This window comes from Macrobrachium nipponense, chromosome 49 (genome assembly GCF_015104395.2).
Source record: "Macrobrachium nipponense isolate FS-2020 chromosome 49, ASM1510439v2, whole genome shotgun sequence".
Classification (NCBI taxonomy): Eukaryota; Metazoa; Arthropoda; class Malacostraca; order Decapoda; family Palaemonidae; genus Macrobrachium; species Macrobrachium nipponense.
This window is the reverse complement of record NC_087224.1, coordinates 6,815,697-6,830,122: the sequence shown is the minus strand read 5'-3', so window position 1 is coordinate 6,830,122 and position 14,426 is coordinate 6,815,697. Positions and strand designations below refer to the sequence as shown.

General features: G+C 41.2%; 1 protein-coding gene across 3 annotated transcripts in view; it reads right to left on the bottom strand.

Moving 5' to 3' along the window:
* Positions 1 to 14,426, bottom strand: part of LOC135205298 (dnaJ homolog subfamily C member 13-like) — a 683,293-nt gene that overhangs the window by 583,151 nt on the left and 85,716 nt on the right. For all 3 annotated transcript variants that reach the window (XM_064235698.1, XM_064235699.1, XM_064235700.1), the window contains exon 3: positions 2,831 to 2,960. The gene's annotated coding sequence lies outside the window, so the exon portion shown is untranslated. The remainder of the gene's footprint in view (positions 1 to 2,830; positions 2,961 to 14,426) is intronic.

Below are 14,426 nucleotides of genomic sequence, written 5' to 3'. Positions count from 1 at the left end.
AATACCTAACTTCTCTCGGCACTTTCTTCCTAGTTAGTGGACTTCTGTACTATCACATCATAGTAGAGTATATTACATGTTTAGTAAGAGGAACACTCTTACCTGAGTCATCTTTAGTGACTGGCCAACACAAAATTTTGACAGACTAATCTGAAGGAATGGAAATACCTGACCACCCCTTTCTTCTATCATTCTTACCTCAGTCTCTTGCCCTACTCTAGAATCCATCTCAGCAAGCTCTACCTTAAAAACTTTCCTCTTGGCATTCATACAACCAAATGTTACAAAAGAAACAAGTATTCAATCATACATGCCACATACTTGCAGTATACTGTATCTCAATTTACTCAGAATTCATCATGCATCAACTGCTAAGGCATCTGTGATTGCTTGTTACCCCCCCTCTCTAACTTTATACAGGGTTACGTTGGACTTGGCTTACAATGTCCTGAGGTTACAAAGCTCTTCAAATGCATTCATAAAAAATTATTTTCCCAGGTTACAGCGCATGTTCCAGGTTTATGTCACCAGTCACGCAAAATACTGAACTTAAATATGGCTCCAAAATGGCAGAATGGTAAAAATTTGGAGGTTTTTTTATGTAAAGCTCAATCAAAATGTAGGTTACATCGTTTTCAAGACATCCTGCATCCTCAATCCCAACTTAATGACCTATACATGCCCAAACCACTGCCTACTGAATACAGAAGTTCAACTTCAAAACCAAAACTTTACTGTGAGTACAGAATAGTATGTACTGTATATTTCCGCATATAAGACGACCTTTTAGATAAGACGAGGCCAAAAATCATGGCAAATTTTCATGAATTTATCTCTGTAGTATAGGACGACTTCTAAATTACAAATCAAAATATTTTCTGGAGAAAAGTGATTATATTAACAATAATGATAACTTAAATAAAGGTTGTTTTGCTTGTTGTATCCAATAACAGTATTACTATTATTACATCGTTACTGTATTGCAGAATATAAACTTCGTCCTGTACAACATTTGCATTTAATATTGTTTACATTCTCAAAATCTTGGCTGATTTGAGTATTATCGATATCTTCATTGCAATTATTTGTTAGGAGAGATATAATTCGGAGATACCTTTTATCATAAATTAAAGAAATTTGGTTGAAAACGTGCACATACTACTTTACTTCATTGTACGTATAAACATTGAGCAGGTGTGATTTCTCCAGTTCCGAACATCACTGCCGCCTGGCTGTTATTCGTTTTATTCACCCTCGGCTATAACCTGCAGCTTTAATTTACTAGTATTCTTTCTTGAGATCTCCACTAAATGAGAAATGAACAAAAATGTACTTTATTTTTACTTATGGAAGCCACCACTGAGAATCGGCAGGGTTTAACAATTTTAACAGAGCTCTTAATAAACGCTGGATAGTTATGGTAAATGACGTCAGCAATCAGCTGTTTCTCAATTCAGTTGTTTATGCCAATACATGTTTACAGTAATCGCTTCATTCAGAATTCTAAAATCCAGAATTTTGTAGCGGAGGATGGAGGAGTATCACTAGTATTACAATCGATGAGAGAGAGAGAGAGAGAGAGAGAGAGAGAGAGAGAGAGAGAGAGAGAGAGAGAGAGAGAGAGAGAGAGAAATTACCTCAGTCAGTTTTTTATACTGATAGAGTCCACTTGCAAAAGTCGAATAATAGTTATACTGAGAATAATGATAATTTAAATAAAACATGTTTTACTGTAATCATATTACATGTATTATTGTATTACATTATAATAACAAAACGATGATGCGCCATATGCATTGTAGGTTTGTTTACAGTCTCAGCTGATCACGTTTTACCGATATCATAACTGTCTTTGGTTGCTGAATGGAACTTTATTCAGATACATACATTCCTTTCGTAAATTATCAAAGTTGGGTTTAACAAAGCCGAGTCTATATGTTTTTCATACAGAAGGTTGCGGTAAAGGTTTTGTTTACGTTTCGTCGCCATTCTCAAACAACTGCTAATAATACTACAATAATGAACGATAATTATTGTACACAATCATCGTTCATATGCCTGGATTGTTCAAAACAGTTACAATTTTAAATTACAAACAGCGTTGCGTGCTGCCTCAGTTGATGTTCACTGCGTTTATCAAAAAAGCACGGAGGGAATGTGAAAATATAGTGTCATAAAATAATTTTAAAAATGCCATGAACGGTACCGAAGATGATTTGTATATTGACGACGAAGCTGAAGTCGAATCGCCAGAATCAGACTGGAATCAATCTTGTGATATGTAGTATGAGAAACCTTTAATGAAAAATGAATATTATGTTGTCATAAATGTTATTACTACTGTAATTACACAACCATTGAAATTTCGTAAAGGTTACTGAAAGATAAAGGTTGCTGTCAGCGCAACCGCAACTTGATGTTTACATTTTCTCAGCTGGGATTGCATAGATAAAGTTTCTTTCATTGATTTTGAATTATTCCTCAACTAGGCTATTTGTTATGAAGATATGCCAATAATATATACATATGTTAATATGGTTTTATTACCTTTATTATAATTTTACTTCATAAAGTAAATCTTTATGTGTGTTGGTGGTTAGGCTATAGCACCGAGGCTAGCCTACAGATACGCAACTTAGAATTCAAGGTTTCATCTTTAGTACTGCAGTTTAAGACAACCCCCAATTTTTAGGGGGAACTTTAGGATTTAAAGGTCGTCTAATACGCAGAAATATACGGTAGTTTCTTGTAAGGATATAGTTTTTATCAGCAATGTAGTTTCCCTCACCAAATAAAACTATAGTTTAAGCAAAGTTTCAGTGTACCTTACCTGCCCAATGCCTTTCAAGGCTGGTGTTATATTAATAAAGTCGTGGTAATACCACTGGTTGGTAACTTCCATACTGTTTGGATTGTAGGTGGTGATGCCTGCATTCCCCACACTGAATATCCTCTTGTATCTAAAATAAGTAAAATATATGAAAAAATGTCCTCTAACAACAACACCTGCATAAGAAAAAGCAAATGTAATACACTTTACAGTTTTCAATATTATAAACATACAAACAAATTTAATTTTACACAATTTCCATTGCCACAAAAGGTTGATTGTTCATTCTAACATGCAAAGGAAAATTACAATCTTAACAGTGGAAATGGGATTCTTGAGTTATTCAGTTAAAATGTACTAGTGACAATTTCTGTCAAGTTAAAAAGAAACATGATTTGCTACTAAATCATACAAATATTGCATACTTAAGTGATGTGGCTATGCTGAAACAAAACCAGAAGTCCAAACAACTGATTTTTTAACTATTATCTAGACGGCTTTGTCTTTCTCTGCATCTTTTCCCCTCCTCAGGTGGGCCGGGTTGATGATTATGAACATGAAACGCCATTCCTCCCCTCCCGGCTCAGTCAAACCAGCGTCCGTCCTCTGACAAGTGGTTCAGTCCAACCACAGTGCCTTGTACCTCTGACAAGTGTTTGTTCCCTCTCTGATCTTCTTAAACAACAACCTTCGCTTAGGTCCTCCCACCAAGCATCCCTATCTGCCTCGCTCTCCTCCCAACATCCCTCATGCCTCACAATCACAAGGTCATATCACTGTAGTCTGCTTTCCTGGGCCTCTTTTGATAGTTCTACAACTTTAATAGTTCCTCTTCTTCATTCAGTCTTGATCCTGTCCATTATTTGCCACTCTAAACATCCATCTAAGCATTTTCATCCCTACTGCATCAAATTTTTTCTCTTGCTCTCTCTTTACTGGCCATGCTTCTGCTCCATATATTAAAGTTGGTCTTGCTACTGTCTTAGCCACCCTTACTTTAACCTTTGTTTATTCTACAGTCAACAAGACACCTGTCATCTTTCTCCAATTTTCCCATCCAGCCTGAACTCTGTATGTTATTTCTCATCCAAATTTCCATTAACAGCTACTTTCGAACCAAGATACCTAAATTTTTCTACTCAGTTCAACACTGCCCCTTCCATATTAATCTTGGAATCTTCATCTTCACTAAATACAGGCAGTCCCCGGGTTACGACGTTCCGCGGTTAAGGCACTTTTAAATTATATTCATCAGAAATTATTTCCAGGGTTATGACGCAAGTTCCAGGGTTACGACGCCTACAACTCTGATCTGACAGAAGAAATATGACACCAAAAATGCAAAATAATCAATATTTGAAGTTTTTTATGATGAAAAATGCAATAAGAATGCAGTTTACATAGTTTTGAATGCACCCAAAGCATTAAAAGTAAGGTTTTCTTAGTATTTTTGGACGATGTTCGGCTTAACGACAATTTTTCGGCTTACGACGAGTCTCAAGAACGGAAACCCCGTCACAACCCGGGGACTGCCTGTATTAAGTATTCAGCCTTCTTTCTACTCACTACCCTGCTGTTGTAGCTGCATATCATGATGTCATTAGCAAACAGCATCATGCACCAGGGAGGTAAATAGCACATCCATAATCAAGTCAAAAAGATATGGACTTGAAGTAGCTCCCTTATGTAAGTCAACTCTGACTGGTATTCATTCAGTTAACCCAACACTGCTTCTAACCTGCATTTTTGCTCCTTCATACGTATATGTTGGACCAACCTCACATACTTCTCTAGAAATTCTTTGAATTCTTTGGTAGGTTAGGTTTATAGGTCAGTTTTTTTACTATTTCATGGTCTCATCACACAGCAGGATGCTAGTGCACATAGTACCTGGCAGAATGTCATGAAATCTATCCCATTTCTGAAGAGTAAGCACCTTCCTGGCCTTCTTAAGCATATACAGTGGACCCCCCATATTCTCATTCTCCAGATTCACGGACTCATGCATTCGCGGATTTCTCTCTGGAACATTTCCCCATTTTCGTGGGAAATTCACCTATTAGCAGAATTTTTCTATGAGAAATATCCACAAATTCCTGTATTTTTAATCAATTTCATCATAAAGCTGCACTTTCTGTGATAAAACTATTAAAAAACCAGGTACATACTATAAAATTTTTTGTGGGTTTTTGAGTTTTAACTAAAGAAAATAGGCCATTTTAAGCATTTTTATAGGGGACCACGGTACAGGAAAAGCAGCACAGGGAACACCAAAGGTACACCCACAAAAGCGACAAAGCCTGTGGAATGAATTGTGATAAAAAGTACCACATAGCAACCATTTAATGCGTGATTGAGTGTAATGTGACACAACTAGACAAGATGATATTTTTATAATAAAATACAGTTTTGTATATATACTTATCCAGTAATTATATAGCTATAGTTTCCAATGTTCGGCAGCCTAATTCAAATTTCATGGGTAGCACTTCGATTGTTCAGTGTAGATATACAGTGCCATCCCCCAACGGCAATACTAGGAACAACTTAGCAAAGCACTTCATTCTGTTTCATGCATAATGTCCATCAGAGGGGAGGTGGGTGGGCTCAGATCATATAATTACTGGATAAGTATATAAAAAACCGTATTTTATTATAAAAATATAATTTTTGACTATGAAACTTACCCAGTAATTATATAGCTGACTCCACATTGAAAGAAGTGGGGTCATAGACATATCTACTCCAAAGCATTATGTCATGTAATGAATTTGAAAACAGAGAAGTTGCTAGTATTGAAAAAACAACACTTGTCGTTTCTATTAGTTAAGAGAGCTATGCAGATGAACATTGCCTCTGGTTGACACTCGCCTTAACTTGTAGTGGCGTGGCGGCAGAGCCAAGGGTCACCTCCTACTTACGGGAAAACTTTGCAGCGAGGGGAATGCTCCTATGGCTAGCAAAGTATGATAAGTGATATAAAGTCAAGGCCCATCCATTGTCAGTGGTGGGTGCTCCAGGCACACTGTACCCTGACTCTCCAAACTCAGCACCTTACTGAAAAGCGATGCCATGCCAGTCACTAAGAATGGTCTTGAGGTACTGAAAATTTTCAACACTTTAAGCCTACATAAAAAATATATTAAGCACAGATTGCTTACACCTCCGGTAGCTCGATGGCAGATAATGCCTGAGAAATAAGGTAGAGGCTGTTCTTAGATCCTTAGCTTCGCTTCATAGTAGGCCAAAAAACACTTTACAATACTGAGTGTATCTTCAACATGAAGTCCATATAAACAAGAAGACAACACGTTTTGACAGAGGAAGAGACAGGTTCTGGGAGGAACTCTTCTCTTCACACTGGCAGCTGAGTTATCAGGCTACGTCTTTCAACCTCACTCCAATTCGGGGTGAACAACTAGTAACTGAACACTTTATGAATTAGAAAAAAGAATATATGGAGGACACAAAACCACAGTGTTTGTCTGAAAAATCATTCTAAATCATCGCAGTGGCCTATGGATCAATTGCGACGAAGCAGAAGACTTACAGACTTCTGTTGTACCATGGGTAAACAGAAAGAAATAATGAGTCTAATGAGACATCTCTGTCCAATGATTCTCGCAATGGCAACTGTGGAGCACAAAATATCAACCATGAGCAAGAATCCAGAGCCAACCAGAGACTTAAGTCTGTGATGGCTGGGCAGAGATCCGAATTAGAAGATAACCCTCGATGGACAAGAAGCAATATTACGACAAACAAAAACTCAGTGAGAAAGCAGTACTCTGCTCCTCACTTGTTTCCAAGGCTGAGTTGCCTGGTAGCACATTCTGCCTTGGAATGCATTTGTCTTACAGAGCTATCGAGTGTATGACAGATACCCTCGATCACCTATATGTAAATCTAAACAAGAAGGAAAGAAAAATCCCTTGTTCGGTGAAAATGCCAACCCTATGGTGTTGTTGCCAAAACAATACCACTAGTCGTATCATAATCAAAATCGGAAACTCAAGGGAGGCTGTCCCGAGTTTCAGGAAATTAAGAGATGGCACTATTTGTCTCAGTCACACACTAAAAGAACTAACTTACATGTACACACCTGTACTCGAACGGTACAACTGATAACAGACGTATATCGCAAGAAGAATATACAAGCAGGTATATTCGTAGGTTCCTGTCGACCAAGCGTCAGCCTAATTCTTCTTCACTTCAGAGAGAAAAAGAATAAGGACTGGAAGCAGACCTCCTTCATTATCTAATGAAAAGAGCGAAGGTGAAGCTATCCTGAAGGGAAGCTTCTAAGGCGAAAACAGGACACCAATGACGACTGGTTCATGCCGAACTGGTTGTCCCCCAAAACGGGGACATTGGAGAGATCCGAAGATCGAACCAGGAACACAGTCTGTCGCATCCGAACTCTGGGGAGTGTAATCCACAGAGTTCCATAACCCAGGAAATAGAGGGAAAAAAGAGAGGAAGACTGTTCTTGGCCTCTCTTCTCGGAGCTAGCAGGAACGGGCAATAACTCACGCCATCATCAACTTGCGGTGATGATAGCAAACCAAAGACTTAGGAAAACGTATACACCTAAGAGAAAAATAACAATTTGTTGGAAAATGATATTGTTATGATACATAAAGTTTCATACATACTTACCTGGCAGATAAATACATAGCTATCGACTCCGTCGTCCCCGACAGAAATTCAAATTTCGTGGCACACGCTACAGGTAGGTCAGGTGATCTACCGGCCTGCCGCTGGGTGGCAGGACTAGGAACCATTCCCATTTTCTAATCAGATTCTCTCTTCCACCTGTCTCCTGCGGGGAGGCTGGGTGGGTCTTCAATCGTATATATCTGCCAGGTAAGTATGTATGAAACTTTATTGTATCATAACAATATCATTTTCATACATTCAACTTACCTGTCAGATATATACATAGCTGATTGACACCCTTTGGTGGAGGGCAAGAGACAGCTAACTCCTGACTAGACAGGTAAACAACATGTGTTGTAGGTATTTATAGACCTTGGTTCCTCTGTGTTTCTAGACGAAGGGTCGACTTCCTAGCTATTGGATAGGAGTCTGCTTCATCTCAAGAGCCTTAACAAGATAGTGATCTGTGGCCAAGAGTTCTTGTGGGTCTACTGATGGGGTCTTATCCACTTACTCGGTCGAGCCTAATTGGCATTTGTCAATGGGTGCTAATCCGCTTATATGACAATATGCCTATGCCTATTGGCATAACTAAGGAGCGCAACACCGATCCCGATCACCTGTTTCCTAACATGAGTTTCGCGCTAGAATTGAAAAAGAGTTATCCCCCAAACTCCTTTCAAACCTCCGAAAAAAATCACTAAGTTAAAATAAATTCAACTCATTATTAAAGGATCAGTGTCGGCTCCTTATCCCAGCAACGTATCCGCTGATACGTATAAACCAAGAGAGAAGGATCTCTCGTAGGTTAACTTGAAGTCCTTCGTGTAATGAGCAGTCAACACATAGCTGCATCTCTCAATATGTTAAAGCTAATATGTCTTCCTGACATATTGTTACGAAAAGAACAAGAATTTGCAAAAGCTCGCACTTCATGAGCTTTTAAATTCTCAGCTGTTTGAAGGTATCATCAAGTCACTTATGAAGTGCTTTAGAGATCACCATTGTTTCAAAGAATACTAGGACTTTCTTTGAACTGGATCTCATCTGGATGAAGCCTAGCGCTGGCTTGCGCCTGGCTGGCGCTTTGCCGCCTGGCTGACGCCTCGCGCCTGCTTGGCGCCTCCGCCCTGGCTGGCTGCCTTGGCTTGCCTGCCTGGCTCCTTGCGCCTGGCTGGCGCATCCTGTTTGCCTGGCGCCTCGCGCCTGGCTGGTGCCATCGCACCTTGCCAGTGCCTTGCGCCTGTTTTGGAGCCTCGCGCCTGGCGCGTGGCTGACTTCTCCCCACTTGCTGGAGCTTCGAGCTTGTTAAGAGTCTCGAGGAAAACTGGCGATGTCCACATCGGACACTTTTTCCCGTTTTGTTCGCCTCTAGCGCACTGCCCCAGGTTGGAGGCCCGCTCTTCTCCTTATCAAACAATGACAGTGTTCATATTGACTGTCTTTCTCTGGCGTCTTCACGCCTGTTTTGGCATTTGGCGCCTGACTGGCGCTACATTGTCCGAAAGTCCTGAAGATCCACCATCGTTTATCAGGAGACTGGAGAAGGGTGGAAGAAATTCTTTCACTTTGAGCTTTTGGCCTTTCGGCAAGGGGAGGTGATTTTAGTCAGCTACATCAGTAGACGATAGGAAATCTAAAAGTCCGAGAGACAAGTCTTCCTCCGAGGAGGATCCTTATTGAATACTTCCGTTGCTAACGAGTTCTCCTCCTACATGTTGATGAGTTTTCTCGTTGCAGAAGCTTCCCTATCCTTGCCCGAAGGAAGGGAAGGAGCCTGGAAGTTTAAAGAGATTCTGAGCTGAAATTGGTAGGACTCCTGATTTCTAGCTCTTGAATGTATCTCTCTGAACCTTTTGGGAAGTAGTTTGAGCCCTCATCGCGTTCCAAAGACTCTGTCAGTAAACGTTTAAACCTTGTCTTCTTCTGTAGATGACAACGTCAATACATTACCCGGACAACGAAACCTCTATCTGAAAGCGTTGATCCAGGAATAAAAGGCTTTAGTTCTTTTGCCAAACATACTATGCTGGCCAGAACCCATTGCCGAGTCTTCATAGAATTTGATTCCAGATTCTAAAGCCCAAAATTTCACTTGTCCTTTTGATCGTTTAGGACAAGAGAAACATTTAATTAGGAGCAGTTCCATCTTGTCGGAACACGGAATCTGAGGCCCAAATTAGGATCCCATTCTAAGTATAAGATCTCTTACCTCTTATCGTATAGAGGTATTGTATAAGATCCCAAAGATCTTAATTCTCTACTATCTCTAATATTCTTTGTCGAGACAGAGTATACTCTTTTTACTGTGTTCATTGATAGCATAAAATACCAAGGTGATTCTTCCCTCTGAAAGGGAAGAAAACCATTATGTGGTTCACAGAGGTATCGGAAGAGGACAGTTTCCCCTTTCCATCTAGCACGATCTGCAGCAACTCTATGTCTTTACATATTTAAAGGAATTATCAAGCTTCCCTTGAAAAATCCTCTCATTCATATTTACTTCTGGTCAGTCTGCACGCAGACAGACTCAGAGTGGATAGGTTTTTCAGGTCCAATATTTATAATAGATTCCGATAAAATCTCTACTCTCTTAGAAAAACCTTCCGACACATGCTGAGAGAAGAACGTGCAAATGATGCATTCATCTTCTTCCTTTGACGCCCATTATTTTAATATCTGTTAAGAATATATATAATAGGGGAAAAAAGACTAAAGTTTATTCCCCTATTTAAATTAAAGATGGCGTACCTTGCTACCTCTCTTGTTTCGAGGAAAAGGAAGCAATCTATAAGAAGCTCGTCATCCTCTACCTTGCGAAGAGATCTGTGAATACTTTCCGCAGGTTCTGACAACTCTTTCCAATAAATGTTAAACATACGTTAACAGTTATTATCGTCGATCAAAAAGGTTCTCACGGACGTGCAAAATCCCGCATCGAACCTGGTAAGGATCGTTACGTTCCGTGTCTGTTTCCAAATAGGTTAAATCGTGCTCTGCCAAATTAAAATCCTTTATAATACCGTCACATTGTGGTAAACAGCATTCATCTAGGAACTCTTGTAAGGATAGTAGGAACTCTGTAATTAACCACGGTGTGTGCATAAGGGCTTAACCGTAACCGTTATCTTAAGGTGAATTTTCTACTACATTCTTTCCTCGCCGAGGCAGAGAGAGATCCTTAGCAAAACGAATACGATGTTATTCATGTTTGCCTAAAAATCCCCTCAATTCGTGGTTAAGTCCCTGATTGTAGGGGAATATACGGTGAAGCATTCGATCCCTTAGGAGAGAGAGATGTAACCAACCGTTCACGACCGAGAACCGGATGGTACTGTATTTGCTTACAATTACAGCCGTCTCGTTCACCGCCTGGCTGCATTCATTCTGAGTTGCCAGTTACTCCCTTCAATGAATGGATATAATAAAATTATTCTCGAGTCTAAGAAAGCTCTCAATAATGCAAATTTAAGCCAAACAACCTTTGTTAAATACCGAAGCTGAGTAGGTATTGTCGTAACAAACCTTTTAAGCAAAGTCCTTACTAGGAAAATCCTGTAAGGATATAGATAATTCCGTAGCGAACCAGAAAGGCAACTATGGTATGCGTATATGACTTTGTCATTCAGTAGTCGTATACACCAAGCCTTCTACGACATTCTTTCCTTTCCGACATGCAGAGAAAGAATGGAAATCTTACTCTCTTCGTTCTTTTCGTCAATAATCCCCGAATGAGTATTAGTCGAAAGAGATCGCAAATGACAACTGAGGATCGAAGAGAATCTCTCCAGCTTTTATTATCTTGGAGATAAGTCCGTATTTTACGCCTTCTTATCTGGAAGAGCCTCTAATCAATGAATGAGAGCTCGTACGAATCTGTTCAACTTCCAAACGATTCCCATCTTTCTGTAAATGGTTGGTTGCATTATTTTTTAGGAGGAGGATGATTTTAATATCCTCTTACTAATACTGAACTATTCTCACAATTCTGCTCTATCTTCCATTCCTCAAGTTGGGAGAAGATTGAGCAACCGGAGGAGAGCGCTTCCTTTCGAAAGGTGAAGGGCTTTTAGCAGTACCGACTCTAACCTGACAAGGGCTACGGCAGCCTGTGCTACATCTTGAGTCCCTGCCTGGAAAAAGCCGAACTTGCTCTTGCCTTTATTGCATTAAGACTATCCTGACAAGGGCGACGGCCGCCTGTGCGACAACTCCCGTCCCTATCAGAAGCCTCGAATGTCTTTCACCTTTCGCCTGGAGGACTCTTGGCGGTTGTCAGGCTTTCTTCTTGTAGGAGAAAAACGTGCCTGGCGCTTAAGCAGGAGTATCTTGCCTAGAATACTCCTGGCGCCTGGGAGGCGTATCGCGATCGGATACTCCTCGTCCTCGGAATACTCCTCGTCCTCGGAATACTCCTGGCGCCTGGCAGGAGTATTGCGCTCCGAATACTCCTGGCGCCTGGGAGAGTATCGTGCTCGAATACTCCTGGCGCCTGGCAGAAGTATCGCTTTCCTAGGAGGAGTATCGTGATCGGAATACTCCTGGCGTGGTAGGAGTATCACGTTCCGAATACTCCTGGCGCCTGGGAGGAGTATCGTGCTCGGATATTCCTGGAGCCTGGCAGAAGTACGCTTTCCTAGGAGGAGTATCGTGATCGGAATACTCCTGGCGCCTGGTAGGAGTATCACGTTCCGATACTCCTGGCGCCTGGGAGGAGTATCGTGCTCGTCGGAATACTCCTGGTGCCTGGCAGGAGTATCACATTCCGAATACTCCTGGCGCCTGGGAGGAGTATCGTGATCGGAAACACTCCTGGCACCTGGCAGGAGTATCGCGTTCCGTCACGATACTCCTGGCGCCTAGGAGGAGTATCGTGATCAGATACTCCTGGATCCTAGCAGACGTATCGCGCTTGGAAAGTTTTTCTTGTGCGGAAGGTTCCGCGCCCTGGAAGTTCCCGCGTTCGGAATGTTCCGCTTATCCGGAAAAAGATTCCCGCTTGGAAAGTTCCGAGCATCTGAAAGGCGATCCTCGCCTGGAAAGTTCTGTACGTCTGGAAGGTTATTTGAATCTGGAATCTTCCGCCTTCTGGAAGGTTCCGCTTGTGCGGAAGGTTCTGTGTGCGGAAGGTTCCGATCTCTTGTACATTTGTTCTTGCTTAGAATTCGACAATACTTCCATTTTCGACATAGCCCTCCCTTTCTTCTGAATGAGAAGGACTTCCATTTCCGATGAAGATCCTGGTTCATAGTGCTTCAGGCGCTTTGCGCCTATATTCAGGCCCTTCAGGTGCTTTGCGCCTCGTTTCAGGCGCTTTGCGCCTTGTTTCAGACGCTTTAGGCGCATTGAGCCTCGTTACCGGAGCTTCATGCCCAAGGAGCTAGAAGCTTAAAAGTTATATATATATGTGTAATCACTAAACGAGATCCATATAATTCATTCGATCAACAAATATTCTTTAATATCTAATTCGTTCTTCTCAGAATAGATATATTTTCATATACATGTACCGATGAGGAATTTATTGAAATAACTATTTCAAACCCCCATGGGATAGAGCCCCCCCCCCCCCCCCCCCCGTCCAGCTGTACGGGGGGACGAACCCGGATAGGGCAATGCCTCTACCGCAACTGTTATCGAATGATGTCTTCCTTTCTCCGTCTCTTCTGAGGTTCCGATAGCCAGACGAGATTATCTTGCATCTTCATTTAATCTACGCCGTTGAATGTTTTCCTTCGCTCCTTATTCGTCAAAAATAGACGATAATAATAAGGGGAACACTTTTGAAAGTTAGGATGCCTTTCCAATGGCTATCCTGGCAGTCTGGGACGTCCTACAGAACCTGCCGAGGGGACGCCTGATCGGTGGGGATTCTCTGTAACCTCCGTAAGGCTTTCGACATTCCTTCTCCTCTGGGCCTGTGAGCTTGGAAGAGGTCTAGACCTGGGAGCGAGACAAGAGCCGATCAGACGCACCCTCTATTGCAATGGGGAACACTATAATCACTTCTTACCTATAATAGCTCGTATCTTGAGCTACATTCCTTTTATCTTCAAATTGCAAATGAATTTGTAGTTTCTGTGAAGTAAGAAGGTGATGAGGAAACTACAGTAGACCCTTGACTCACGAACGCATTGACCCACGTACAACTCGATCCCGACCAAAATTATAGGTAAAATTTCACCCTTGACCTACGAACTAACTTTGAGATACGAACAAAAAAAAAATGCGGAAAATAAAAATTCTGTTTGGGTCATGAACTAATTTTGAGACATGAACATTTGAAAAATGCTGGAAATTTCTGGAAAATAACAATTCACTTTGTTTCACAAACTAATTTTTAGACACAAACATTTGAAAAATGCGCGAAATCGCCCAGCACACGTGAGAGCGTTTGAGTTGCCATGGGAACAGCCATCCTCCCAGCCGCCCACGCACGGCGTCACCCACGCATCGCTCTTTGTCTCATCTCATTGTGTACAAGACGTTCGTCAATTCGCTTAGCATTTTTTGCGCTAAAACTTGTGATTTTCTCAAATGGCCCTAAGAAAGTGAAGAGTGGTGGTGAAAGTAAGAAAGTGAAGAGTGATGGTGAGAAGAAGGTGCAGAGGAAGATAACCATGAAATAAGAAAGAAATTATAGAAAAGTTTGAACGTGGTGTTCGCGTGACCGATATCGCAAGTGAGTACAAGATGGCCAAGTCGACAATTTCGACAATTTTGAAAAACAAGGATGCCATTAAAGAAGCAAATGTTGCGAAGGGAGTGACAGTACTAACCAAGATGAGATCGCAAACCCTCGAAGAGCAGAAAAAATAATTTTGAAGTGGGTACATGAGAAACAGATGGCAGGTGATAGTGTAAAACGAGCCGATCATCTGCGAGAAAGCTCGGCAAGTGTATCAGAGTTGCTGAAGGAAACTCCTTCTACTAGTGC